The sequence below is a fragment of the Scyliorhinus torazame genome, chromosome 21 (assembly GCF_047496885.1).
Source record: "Scyliorhinus torazame isolate Kashiwa2021f chromosome 21, sScyTor2.1, whole genome shotgun sequence".
NCBI classification, from domain to species: Eukaryota; Metazoa; Chordata; class Chondrichthyes; order Carcharhiniformes; family Scyliorhinidae; genus Scyliorhinus; species Scyliorhinus torazame.
In genome coordinates, this window is record NC_092727.1 from 80,462,071 (window position 1) to 80,474,995 (window position 12,925).

Below are 12,925 nucleotides of genomic sequence, written 5' to 3' on the forward strand. Positions count from 1 at the left end.
CCCTCGTGCTAGCCATCACCATCCGAGGAAAAAGGCTCTCACTGTCCACCCTATCTAATCCTCTGATCACCTTGTATGCCTCAATTAAGTCACCTCTTAATCTTCTTCTCTCTAACGAAAACAGCCTCAAGTCCCTCAGCCTTTCCTCATAAGATCTTCCCTCCTACCAGGCAACATCCTGGTAAATCTCCTCTGCACCCTTTCCAATGCTTCCACATCCTTCCTATAATGCGACGACCAGAACTGTACGCAATACTCCAAATGCGGCCGCACCAGAGTTTTGTACAGCTGCAACATGACCTCATGGCTCCGAAACTCAATCCCTCTACCAATAAAAGCTAACACACTGTACGCCTTCTTAACAACCCTATCAACCTTGTTGGGTGGCAACTTTCAGGGATCTATATACATGGACACCGAGATCTCTCTGCTCATCCACACTACCAAGAATCTTACCATTAGCTCAGTACTCTGTATTCCTGTTACTCCTTCCAAAATGAATCACCTCACACTTTTCTGCATTAAACTCCATTTGCCACTTCTCAGCCCAGCTCTGCAGCTTATCTCTGTCCCTCTGTAACCTGCAACATCCTTCCGCACTGTTCATAACTCCACCGACTTTAGTGTCATCCGCAAATTTACTCACCCATCCTTCTACACCTTCCTCCATGTCATATATAAAAATGACAAACAGCAGTGGCCCCAAAACAGATCCTTGTGGTACACCACTAGTAACTGAACTCCAGGCTGAACATTTCCCATCAACCACCACCCTCTGTCTTCTTCCAGCTAGCCAATTTCTGATCCAAACCGCTAAATCACCCTCAATCCCATGCCTCCGTATTTTCTGCAATAGCCTACAGTGGGGGAACTTATCAAACGCTTTACTGAAATCCATATACACCACATCAACTGCTTTACCCTTGTCCACCTGTTTGGTCACCTTCTCAAAGAACTCAATAAGGTTTGTGAGGCACGACCTACCCTTCACAAAACTGTGTTGACTATCCCCAATCAAATTATTCCTTTCTAAATGATTATAAATCCTATCTCTTATAATCCTTTCCAAGACTTTGCCCACAACAGAAGTAAGGCTCTCTGGTCTATAGTTACTGGGGTTGTCTCTACTCCCCTTCTTGAATGAGGGGACAACATTTGCGATCCTCCAGTCTTCTGGCACTATTCCTGTAGACAATGACGACATAAAGATCAAAGCCAAAGGCTCTGCAATCTCCTCCCTAGCTTCCCAGAGAAACCTAGGATAAATCCCATTTGGCCCAGGGGACTTATCTATTTTCACACTTTCCAGAATTGCTAACACCTCCTCCTTATGCACCTCAATCCCATCTAGTCTAGTAGCCTATATCTCAGTATTCTCCTCGATAACGTTGTGTGGATACTGACAAAACATATTCATTTAGCACCTCTCCTATCTCCTCGGACTCCACGCACAACTTCCCACTACTTTCCTTGACTGGCCCTACTCTTACCCTAGTCATTCTTTTATTCCTGACATACCTATCGAAAGCTTTAAGGTTTTCCTTGATCCTATCTGCCAAGGACTTCTCATGTCCTCTCCTGGCTCTTGTTAGCTCTCTCTTTAGGTCCTTCCTGGCTAACTTGTAACTCTCAAGCGCCCTAACTGAACCTTCATGTCTCATCTTTACATAAGCCTCCTTCTTCCTCTTGACAACTACTTTCGTAAACCACGGTTCCCTCGCTCGAGCACTTCCTCCCTGCCTGACAGGTACATACTTATCAAGGATACGCAGTAGCTGTTCCTTGAACAAGCTCCACATTTCAATTGTGCCCATCCCCTGCAGTTTATTTCCCCACCCTATGCATCCTAAGTCTTGCTTAATCGCATCATAATTGCCTTTCCCCCAGCTATAAATCTTGCCCTGCGATACATAACTATCCCTTTCCATCGTTGAAGTAAACGTAACCGAATTGTGGTCACTCTCACCAAAGTGCTCACCTACCTCCAAATCTAACACCTGGCCTGGTTCATTACCCAGTACCAAATCCAATGTGGCCTCGCCTCTTGTTGGCCTACCTACACACTGTATCAGGAAACCCTCCTGCACACATTGGACAAAAACTGACCCATCTAAAGTACTCAAACTATAGCGTTTCCAGTCAATATTTGGAAAGTTAAAGTCCCCCATAACAACTACCCTGTTACTTTCGCTCCTATCCAGAATCATCTTTGCAATTCTTTCCTCTACATCTCTGGAACTTTTCGGAGGCTTATAGAAAACTCCCAACAGGGTGACCTCTCCTTTCCTGTTTCTAACCTCAGCCCATACTACCTCAGTAGACGAGTCCTCATCAAATGTCCTTTCTGCCACCGTAATACTGTCCTTGACTAACAATGGCACACCTGCCCCTCTTTTACCTCCTTCCCTGAGCTTACTGAACCATCTAAACGCCGGAACCTGCAACAACCATTCCTGTCCCTGCTCTATCCATGTCTCCGAAATGGACACAACATCGAAGTCCTAGGTATCAACCCATGCCGCAAGTTCACCCACCTTATTCTGGATGCTCCTGGCATTGAAGTAGACACACTTTAAACCACCTTCCTGCCTGCTGGTACACTCGTGCAACCATGAAACCTTACTCATGGCCTCACTACTCTCAACCTCCTGTACACTGGAGCCACAATTCAGGTCCCCATCCCCCTGCTGAATTAGTTTAAAACCTCCCGAAGAGCATTAGTAAATCCCCCCCCCCCCCAGGATGTTGGTACCCTTTTGGTTCAGGTGTAGACCATCCCATTTGTAGAGGTCCCACCTACCCCAGAATGCGCCCCAATTATCCAGCTATCTGAATCCCTCCCTCCTACACCATCCCTGTAGCCATGTGTTCAACTGTTCTCTCTCCCTGGGAGGGATTCCCTGACCCCCCGCCGGGTCGGAGAATCGCCGGGGGTCGGTGTGAATCCTGCCCCCGCCGGCCTCTGAATTCTCCCACCCCCCAAAAACCGGCGTGGCGTGAGTCGCGCCGCCCGCCTCGGAGAATAGCGGGGTACGGCGCTACGCAATGGGCCCCGGGGCCGCCCGAATTCTCCGGCCCGTGATGGGCCAAAGTCCCGCCTGCCTGTAGCCGGTCCCGCCGGTGTAAATTGGAGTTGGTCCCTTGCCGGCGGGACCGGGCGGTGCGGGCGGCCTCCGGGGTTATTGGGGGGTCGCGGGGGGATCTGGCCCTGGGATGTGCCCCCACGGTGGCCTGGCCCACGGTCGGGGCCCACCGACCCGCGGGCGGGCCTGTGCCTTGAGGGCACTCTATTCCTTCCGCACCGGAGGCCGTGGTCATCCGCCATTCCCGGTGCGGAAGTGACTCCATGTGCGCATGCGCGGGGATGATGTCAGCAGACGCTGACGCTCCCGCGCATGCGCGGACCCGTGCTGACCGGCGGAGTCACTTCGGCCCCGGCTGGCGCGGCGCCAAAGGCCTTCCATGCCGGCCGGTGGGGCGCAAACCGCTCCGGCGCCGGCCTAGCCCCTGAAGGTGCGGAGGATTCCGCACCTTTGGGGTGGCCCGACGCTGGAGAAGTTCCTGCCACTCCACTGCCCCGCCGATTCCCGGAGAATCCCGCCCCCTATTCCTCCTCTCACTAGCACGTGGCACGGGTAACAACCCAGAGATAATAACTCTGTTTGTTCTAGCTCTAAGATTCCACCCTCGCTCCCTGAATACCTGCCTTACATCCACATCCCTTGTTACTGTTTAGTAACTTTTGTGGAAACCAAACTGACCCATTCCCTGGGAGCAAAACTGGATTATTAAAGTCGCAAATGTACCACAATGAGATGAAATATATGAATAGGATGGGAATAGAAGGATACGGACCCAGGAAGTGTAGAAGATTGTAGTTTAGTCGGGCAGTATGGTCGGCACGGGCTTGGAGGGCCGAAGGGCCTGTTCCTGTGCTGTACATTTCTTTGTTTGTTTGTTCTTTGAAAGAACCCAGGTGTATGACACATCACAGGTAAGAATGTCCCAGTTTATCAGACTCATGAGCATGTAAGGAGTCTGATTGATTTTGAGGGACAATTTGATGCATTTTGAGTGTGCCAATGGATAGAGGGATATGATGTCAGGTTGGTGAAGTGGGCTAATCACTGAGAAAAAGCCAGACTTCTGGGGCGAAATTCTCCGGAAACGGCGCGATGTCTGCCGACCGGCGCCAAAATCGGCGCAAATCAGTTGGGCATCGCGCCGCCCCAAAGGTGCGGAATCCTCCGCAGCTTGGGGGGGGGGGCGAGCCCTAACCTTGAGGGGCTAGGCCCGCGCCGGACTGATTTCCACCCCACCAGCTGGCGGAAGTGCCCCGGCAGCTGGCGCGGAAATGACATTGCCGGGCGGCACATGCGCGGGAAAGTTGGCGGCCGCTCACGGCATCCCCGCGCATGCGCTGTGGAGGGAGTCTCTTCCGCCTCCGCCATGGTGGAGACCGTGGCGAAGGCGGAAGGAAAAGAGTGCCCCCACGGCACAGGCCCGCCCGTGGATCGGTGGGCCCCGATCGCGGACCAGGCCAACCTGGGGGCACCCCCCGGGGCCAGATCGCCCCGCGCCCCCCCCCAGGACCCCGGAGCCCGCCCGCGCCGCCTTGTCCCGCCGGTAAGGTAGGTGGTTTAATACACGCCGGCGGGACAGGCATTCTAGCAGCGGGACTTCGGCCCATCCGGGCCGGAGAATCGCGGGGGAGTGGCCCGCCAACCGGCACGGCGCGATTCCCGCCCACGCCGAATCTCCGGTGCCGGAGAATTTGGCAACCGGCGGGGGCGGGATTCACACCAGCCCCCGGCGATTCTCCGACCCGGCGGTGGGTCGGAGTATCTCGTCCCTGTTTCTAAACCTGCTAATGTCCTTTCCCTACCAACCAAATCACTGGTAATTATATAGAATATAATAAAACCTACAGCTGAGAAGCAGCCCATTCTGCCCACCTGCCCTACACTGGTGTTAACGTCCCATATGAGCCTCTTTTACCCTAATTTATGCCAATCTATCAGCATGGCCTTCTATTCGTTCCCCCTTATGTGTTTATTCATTCCCCTCAAATACACCCTAGATATTCATCTCAACTACCGCATGTGGTAACGACTTCTAGATTACCTTCATATGAGAGCGAGATAATATTGTGCCTTTTTTCAGAGAAGCTGCCCAGCACAGGCACTCTCATTCATCAGCAAGACATCATGTGGCAAATTCTAAAACACAGGTAAAGAAACAAACTTCAAGCACTAACTGAATCGATAGACGATGAGTTAAGAAAAACAGCATTGGCAGGGGAAATGCTGATCATCTCACTGCACTGAATGCTTATAGTTGCTCTTTGCCTTCAGCTACCCCACAGTCTGCTCTGAATTATTCCAGCATATTTTTTTGCTGGAACGAGGGACTGAGCATTAAGTAAAATATAAAATAGAACTGACAGTTTTTATCCACTTGAGTTGCATTGTTCCACTTGGGGATGTCCATTATGTCCATTACTGGATGGATAGTGACACAGCTATTGAACTGTCACAGCTAAAGACACTCTCCAATTCTAAACCTGTAGCACTCATTGGCTTTCTATCCTGTCAGCCAATCAGACCCTCCTCAGCAGTCAATTATCTATCTATGAGAGATGTTCTACAGCAGAGTCTTGTTGTCAATATTGAATGTAAGTTTAGTTCTCTACAAGCCAACAAACAATGCCAGTCAACCCGAAGGCCAGTTACACTAGCCTGTGACAACTGTATGGCTGAGTCTTCTGCTGCTGTTGATTAACATGCACCGGGTCATGAATCCGGGTCAGTTGAAGATTTCACAACTGAGACTTCGCCCTTCAGGAAACAAATTTGAGTAGAATTGTGATGTTTGATGATCCGATAGTCTCCGTCGACTGCTTTGTCTCGCTGATTTAAATTAACCTCAGAGCTTTTGTCAATGATTGACAATTCACAATTAAATGAGAGAATGAACATTTCAGCCATTTTTTCTGTTGAAGGAAAAGCAGAGAAAAAAGCTGGAAAATCGCAGCAGGTCAGGCAGCATCCATCAGGAAAGAAAACAGAGCTAATGTCTTGAGTGGATGCCGGGACATTGAGGAGGGGATAGACAAATTTTTAATTATTAATGAGTTGAAGCATTATGGAGAATGGGCAGGAAAGTCGAGTTGAGCCCGAGATTAGGTCAGCCAGGTTCGAAGGGCTGAATTGCCTACTCCAGCTCTTAGTTCTTATGCTTTTCTTCAGAACTAAAGAAAGGGTAAAATGTGATTTATATATAAGATGGGGGGGAACAGCTGGAAAAGTGATCAGTGGGAGCTGGGAGATATCACGGCAAAGATGTGGTGAAACATGTTCTGAAGAAAGCTCCGGTGAACTGGAAACGTGAGGCGGGATTAACCGGCCTCCCAGCCGCATGTTTCTCAGAGCCAGAAGCGGAACGCCATTCGCTGGCAGCGGGATTCTCTCTTGCTGCCGCTATCGATAGGATTTCACGTTGAAGCCACCCTATGCCATCTGGAAACATGTAGGCGGGGGTGGGCTGCCGACAAGAACAGAGAATCCCAATGCCAACAATGGCCGGAATATTCTGGCCGTTAACTCTGTTTCTACCGAAGGATGCTGCCAGACCTGCTGAGGTTTTCCAGCTTTCTCTGTTACTCTTTCCAATTCCAGCATCCGCAGTATTTTGCTCTTCTATTGAAAGTTCCAGTTCTGTGAAACTTCTGTGTACATTAACACATAGGTAATTTTAACAAGGTTGTGAATTTTATTGTGTTAATTAAATCAGCTGTACAAAGGATATAATGTGCTCGCCTTATTCGTACTTTTCATAATTTCAGTCTCACACCACTGCACGTAATCCAGGCTGACACTCCATTGTAGAACCGAGGGAATGCTGCACTGAGGGAATGCTGCATCCAGGGACTGCTGCACCCAGGGAGCGCCGCACCCAGCGAGCGCCGCACCAAGGGAAAGCCGCACCAAGGGAACACCGTACTGGGGGAGTGTTGCACTGAGGGAGTGCTGCCTGTATATGGAAAACCCACAGACCCATCAAATCCTCCTCCAGGCTGTCAGTGAACAGCGGGAGGTTCTCCACCCATGGTGGGGTGGTAAGAGGAGACATGGACATCTGACCAAGGAAACCTGGATGGAGGAGGCAAGTCAGTCATTATGGTTGAGTCGTCAATAGAACCTAGCTGTGCAGAAAAAAGGGTGAATGACTTCTGTTCTGCAAAGTTATTTGAGGAGGTTTAATGTCAAAGTTTCTCCACAGCTCTGGCAGGTTATGCATGTGGTGGGCCTGGAAGGGGTTTGCCAGGCTTGTGGATGTATGGCCCCCAAGTGTCCATACTGCTAACAGAATTCTCAGTAAACCTCCAGGTTCTGGAGGGTCTGGGGCGTGTTGACTGGGAAGGCCACCTACAAGGAGAATAGTGCAGAAGCTGTAGGCACTTAAAATGGCCAACTCCCGATTTAAAATGGCGAACGGCAAAGGCTGATGGGAAAGTCAGCCAACAAGAAAAAAATGAGCAGCTGCAGGATGGCTGTGTATTTACCTCTGGAAAGGACAGACAAGATCGATACCAGCAACCATCAGCATAACAAAACACCAGCCATCTGCATACTAATGAGCAATCCCCGGGAACAATAAGCAACATTTAGACACACAAAGCAAAACCAGACTCTTCGGTGCCAGCAGAAGCCTACACAAAAGGAGGTGAGCGACCACCTCCAGACCGCCCATCGATCAGGGAACCACTCCAGCATTGGAGAAAATCGAACCAAACGATTGGGACAAAGTCCAATCACCTGGGACCAGGTACAGGTGCCACCCCGAAAGGCGGGAAGCCCCTGGGGACTATAAGAATTGAGCCCCAAGTTCAAATCGCTCTCTTCGCTCTTCTCCACCGCTTCTCCAGCTCCTCACTCTTCAGCAGCTGGTCGAAACTGTAAGTCTTACTTCAACGCTCGCTACGAGATAGGCGCTCCTAGCTACCAGTCTGTACCAACTTCGAATCCCGCAGGCTCAGAACCCGAACGAAAGGCCATTTGTTCCCCTGACCTGGTGGGCCAGTTCCAAGTTAAGTATAGGCCTGTTAGTTGTAGAAGTAGCTTAAACGTAGAATTTGTGCATGAGTAGCGATTACTGTGTATAATAAATGTGCTTTGATTTAAATCTTACTAATCGGTGTATTGGACTATTGATCATTACTCAGACTTGAACCATGTGGCGGTATCAGAAAGATACCTGGCAACTTGAGAGCAAAGGTGATAAAACAGAGCAATTAAGCTAAGGCAAAATCAGCAACAAAGCACCAGAGATGATGTTGATCTACCGGAGTGGCTGGTCCACCCAGATATTGGACTCATTCACCTCCCATTACTTGCACAGGAGAAGAGGGCCGATAATGCCTGTGAGAAGCTCCTAGCAGGTGGTGAAGTACCCATCCTGGCAGTGCTAATCCAGATGGAGAAGGGCATGCTGGGTCTCACAGGTCAGTAATCAGTGGGCAGAGGAGAGGCCAGAGTTAGTGTGGGGTAATGAATATCCCAGGGACTCTTCCTCAGCAACGGAGGTGAATTGCACGAGTAGAACGGGGGGTCGAATAGGTGTGCGAGGTGTAAGGGTTTGAGACTGTAAGGGTAAATCAATAGATTTAGTAAAAAAGGATTGGGGCTAATGCTTTAGAGCAAAAAGCACCTGCGAGTTAAATACTTTGCTATCCCAGTGAACTTTACACACCCAAGCACCTAACTTCAGCAGAACTCGCCAGCAAGGTTGTTCACTCTTTAGAAGAACTGACGATTTCTAGCTGGGAGGAGATAACTGATCCTCGCTTCAGGTGAAAGATTTAATAATACAAGATCGGAATTTTCAATAATGTTCTGTTTGAGCCGTGTGAGTCTGTGACTGAGAGGAAAGTGCTCTCCTGTGAGTACTGTATGAGGAGAGTGCTGCTTCGGAGATTTCTCTGTATTCCCTCTATTCTTGAATCATGGCTAATCTATTACAACCTGTCCCTGGGTCTCCTGTGGTTAGTTGGAAGACGTTCACCACAACACGTTCAAAAACATCTGAGCCATGCATCATGTTTTGCACCTCTGTGCCTGAGATGAAGCTACTTTGACTCAGTGTTCCTCCTCATTGTAGATGTGCACTCACCCGCCCTAATCCTTCCGCACCCGGAGGAAACCCACGCAGACATGGGGAGAAGGTGCAAATTCCACACAGACAGTCACCCAAAGCCGGCATCAAAACCGGGTCCCCAATGTTGTGAGGCAGCAGTGCTAACTAGTGTGTCGCCGTGCTGCCGGTATGGTTGACTTTGACTCTCTCTTCCACATGAGACTGTAGATACCTGATCGGCATCACCAGCCATTTCTTTACAGGATTCCCCTTTTCACCTATCAACCACTCATCCCATGGGCAACCTGTAAACTCAACCCTCCGGGTTGTGTCTTCCCCTGCTCTGTACCATCCACACTCCCTTCGCTGGCCATCTGGACTTCCTTATAGATGCTGCCAGACCTGCTGAGTTTTTCCAATATTCCCGATTCTTGCCTCCTGTAATGTTGGTCCTGGTTGCGATTGTGTTGAGGGCCCGACCTGATGTCATCAGGCCTGACTTTGTACTCAACTGGAAGGGTGTGCTGCCTGTCTCCAGATCGTTAAATTTTGGCTATTGTTCCTGCACCAATTACTGGGCACCGTGCCTATGACATGAAGACTTCAATCATTGCTGTCATGATATGCAGACATGCAGGTAATGATATACAGACTGGCACAGACAGGCAGCTAATGAACACAGAGAACAGGACATGACCAATGAGCAGGCAGGACATTCAGGGGTGGTATCTCACTATAAAAGGCACGAGGCACTCACACTCCACCTCTTTCCAAAGATGAACATCTACAAAGTGAGTCAGGGTGTATGTGCAGTATCACACCTCCAGCACGTGGCTAAGAGCTAGTCTCGGTCAGTCAGACAGGAACCACACTTAGGTTAGCAGAGTCGAACTCGTGGCACGTGGCTAAGAGCTAGTCTGGGTCAGTCAGACAGAGTAACCACACTTAGGTTAGCAGAGAGTCAAACTCATGGAGAACTGTGCTAACTGTGCTACTGGTTAAATAAATCAGATTGAACTAACTTCAAGGTCTGGAGTATCCTTTGGTTAAAGCTGCATCCAGTTGCAGCCTGTGTTATCCCAGAGTACATAACACATCATGCTACCAGGAGACTGCTTAATCTAGGTGGTTTTACCTCAATCCATTCCGTGACGACCAGCAAATGTATCCCGGCACCATGGAGAAGATTCAGGCTCCTCACCAGCTCAGGACCTCTGGCAATCTCAGTGCCAACTGGCGGACATTCAAGCAAAAGTTTCTGCTGTACATCGAAGCTTCAGACCTCGTGGGTGCGTCTGATGCAAGGAAGATCGCGCTTCTCCTCTCAACTGTGGGGGATCAAGCCATCAAACTCTTCAACTCTTTTCACTTCACCGAAGACCAGGACAAGACAAAGTTTCAGACCATCCTGGACAAGTTTGACAGTCACTGTGAAGTTGACACCAATGAAATCTTCGAGCGCTACATATTCAAACAGCGTCTACAAGGTAAAGATGAATCTTTCAACTCCTTCTTAACTAACCTCCGCCTGCTAGCGCTGTTCTGCAACTTTGGTGATTTTGCTGACTCCATGATCAGAGACCAAATCATTTTTGGAGTACACTCTGATCCTCTGAGAGAGCGACTACTGAAAATCGTGATTGAAACATGCACAGTGCATGAGCACGCAAAAAATCGCTATGCCCAGTAAAAATCAGCTGAAAATTATAAGCTTGCCTCCCACGAGGCAGAGAGTGTGCAGGCCATCACCCGGATGCAGAGCCTCAGCATTGATGAAAGTGGCCATTTCGCGCGCTTTTCCCTGGGCCCCACGCATGCGCGATGCGAACGGGATAACGAAGCGGCCGACACCCGTACTGCGCATGTGCGATGACACGTGGAGTGCCAGGACGCCGACATCATGACGTGCTCGAACTGCGGCAATGCCCACTTAAAGAAACACTGCCCTGCAAGAGGCAGGTGATGTTTAAACTGCGGGAAGCCTGGGCACTATGCAGCCTTGTGCAGGTCTGCACCGCCAGTCAGGGGCCAGCGCTCCCAATTCCGACGACGGCGCGTTCAGAGTGTGCAACAACGATTACAGGATTCTGATCCTGGCAGCACAATGGATCCAGAGGAAGAATGCCTGGACTCCGCCTACTGTGTGGGCATCATTACCAAATGTGAATATGCCACATCCAACTCATCACAAATTCAATCCATTCTCGCTGTGGATTCTGCGGACGAATGGCGTGCGGTGATGCAGTTCAACCACTGCTCCATCCAGTTTAAGCTGGACACAGGTGCTTCCGCCAACCTCCTCTCACAAGCAGATTTCAAACGCATCAAGAAGCCCCCCAAGGTCCTTCCACCAGCGTGCAGGCTCCTGGACTACAACAGAAATGCCATCAGGGCACTGGGATCCTGCAATCTACTCGTCTCAAACCGGAGCATCCATGCACGGCTACGTTTTGAAATTGTCAAGCCAGACAGGGCATCCCTACTTGGCACGCATGCCTGCAAGCAGCAGAACCTCGTGCAGTGGGTTTACACAAAGACATCCTCCAACGTGGATCTTCAGGCCGGCATTGACGACATCCTCGCTCAGTATCCGGATGTGTTCGACGGGATGGGCAAGCTGCCATATCGATACAAGATTCCGCTACGACCTGATGCCAAGCCAGTGGTCCACGCACCATGCTGGGCCCCGGCTCCGCTGAGGGAGCGCCTGAAGGCACAGCTCAAGGATCTTCAGCAACAGGGCATCATTTCCAAGATAACCGAACCGGCTGACTGGGTCAGCTCGATGGTATGTGTTAGAAAGCCTTCGGGAGACCTGCGCATCTGCATTGATCCCAAGGATCTCAATAAGAATATAATGCGTGAACACTACCCCATCCCGAAGCGGGAGGAACTCACCAGTGAGATGGCATGCACATTTTTCACCAAGATAGATGCGTCACTTGAATTTTGGCAAATCCAGCTGGATGAGTCCAGCAGAAGGCTCTGCACCTTCAATACCGTTTGGCAGATACTGCTATAATCGCATGCCGTTTTGGCATTGTCTCAGCATCGGAGATCTTCCATCACATCATGGAGCAGATGATGGAGGACATTGAAGGGGTTTGTGTGTATGTGGATGACATTATCATATGGTCCATGACCCCTGAAGAGCATGTTTCTTGTCTCCAGCAGGTATTCCGCCGTGCCCATGCCAAAGCTGAACAGGTCCAAATGTTGCTTTGGCATGTCGACACTCAGGTTCCTCGGTGACCAGATCTCTCAGCAGGGTGTGCGCCCGGACACAGACAAGGTCAAGGCCATTGAAGCCATGAAGGTCCCTGAAGACAAGAAGGCGGTGTTGCGCTTCCTGGGTATGGCCAATTATCTGGGCAAGTTCATCCCAAACCTGGCCTCACACATCACGGCCCTACGAAACCTGGTGAAAAAGTCCACTGCCTTTGAGTGGAAGGCAGCACATCAGGCAGAGTGGTTGGAGCTGAAAGCCAAGCTTACCACTGCACCCGTCTTGGCATTTTACAATCCAGACAGGGAGATGAAGATCTCGACAGATGCGAGCCAGGATGGCATCGGTGCAGTGCTGCTTCAACGCGATGACACTTCATCCTGGGCACCGGGAGCCTACGCATCGAGGGCCATGACGCCCACCGACACAAGGTATGCGCAAATAGAGAAGGAATGCCTGGGTCTTCTCACTGGCATTCTCAAGTTTCACGACTATGTCTACGGCCTGCCGACATTCACTGTTGAGACGGATCGTAGGCCTCTGGTCCACATTATCCACAAGAAC